This window comes from Manis javanica, chromosome X (genome assembly GCF_040802235.1).
Source record: "Manis javanica isolate MJ-LG chromosome X, MJ_LKY, whole genome shotgun sequence".
In the NCBI taxonomy this organism is placed as follows: Eukaryota; Metazoa; Chordata; class Mammalia; order Pholidota; family Manidae; genus Manis; species Manis javanica.
Genome location: NC_133174.1, coordinates 18,358,470 through 18,359,929, shown reverse-complemented (window position 1 = coordinate 18,359,929; position 1,460 = coordinate 18,358,470). Strand labels below are relative to the sequence as shown.

The 1,460-nt window shown below is 39.7% G+C and overlaps 1 non-coding gene across 1 annotated transcript; it reads left to right on the top strand.

Annotated features, from left to right (window-relative positions):
- Positions 1-989: 989 nt before the first annotated feature.
- Positions 990-1,113, top strand: LOC118969664 (small nucleolar RNA SNORA40). Its single transcript, XR_005057536.1, has one exon. It is a non-coding gene; the product is annotated as a small nucleolar RNA SNORA40 (small nucleolar RNA).
- Positions 1,114-1,460: the final 347 nt, after the last annotated feature.

Sequence of the window (1,460 nt, the reverse complement as noted above, 5' to 3'; positions counted from 1 at the left end):
AAATACTATTTAAATTTCTCTGTTACTAAGTAAGGTGTTAAATATTAACCCACACAAACAAAAGGACTTTGGGATCCTCAATAACTTTTTAAGACTAGAAAAGGGTCCTGAGAGTGAAAGGTTTAAGAACTGCTGCTATAAACAAATTATTTTCCCAATCCTGCTACTCACTCAGGATACTGCTATTTCTCTTTCCTTGCCATTTCCACTAACAAGGAGACAACCATTCCCTGTTCCCATTTCCTCAGCTCCATTATCTTCTCAAAACACTAGAATCCAACGTCTGCTTCCCATCAGGCCACAAAAATATTCTCACCAAGGTCACTGGTGACTTCCTGTTGTAAGAATTTTTATCATATTCTTTCATGATTACAAAAGCAACATATGGTTGTTGCAGGACATTTAGAAAATGCATATAAGCAAAAACAAACAAAAAGGAGCAATAAAAAAATCACCCCTGATCAGAGTAAGAAGGGCAGGGTGAGCCAAGAAATTCAGGCAGCCTCCGGAAGCTGGGAAAGATCAGGAAACTAAAGAAGAAGTTAAGGAACATGATGAAGACCATATGGCTAGAAAGTCACATATGAAAATATAACCAGAGGCTCTTTCCACCAAAGTACATGTTCGTTCTTCCGTGCTCTGCTGCCACTGTATGAATAAGAAGTGTCTAATTTTTCTCACCAGGTAAGCTACCAACTCTCTCCTCAGAGAGATTTGAAGAATGAGAATGACTAAGTCCCCCAGTGATGGAGAAAGGAGTGCAACAGTGAAGGAAGGTAGGCAGCCTCTGGAAGTTGCAACCAATCCCAGTTGGCAGAAAGCAAAGAAATGGGACCTGAATTCAGAAAACAACCTGAATGAGACTAAAAGTAGACTCTTCCCTTAAAAAAAATAAATCATCCTTAATTCCACTACCCAGAGGTAACTACTATTAGAAATCTGTCCCTTTAATTTCCAATCCACTGTGTTATAAAAATGGTATTAGAGAGAGCACTTGTGTTTGTTTTTATTTGTGAACAAAGACTTATAGACAAGTGTGGGGAAAATAACCCTCATTTGGAACCCAGAACTCATTGATCACCTTGAGTTTTTATACAGATAAGAAAGAACTTGATACCTAATAAAGATTAAAGTAGTGGTGGTGGGAGTGGTATTGATCATTGGTAACTAAAAAGCATAGGATAGGAGGAAGGGATTCAAGATGGCGGAGTGAAAGGTAAGACAGAGAACTCCTCCCAAAACCACAAATAGTACGAAAATATAGTTAATTAATACAACTAGCCCTAAAATAGCAACAGGAAAGAAGGATGAACCAGACTTCATACAGACCTCACAAACAGAGCAGACCTCACAAAACAGGGTAACCTATCAAAGCCTTAATCCGGTGTGACCAGGCCCTTCCCCAATACCAGCTCACCAGTGGAAGGAGCAGAAACGGAACGGGGAGTGGGTGGAAGCCT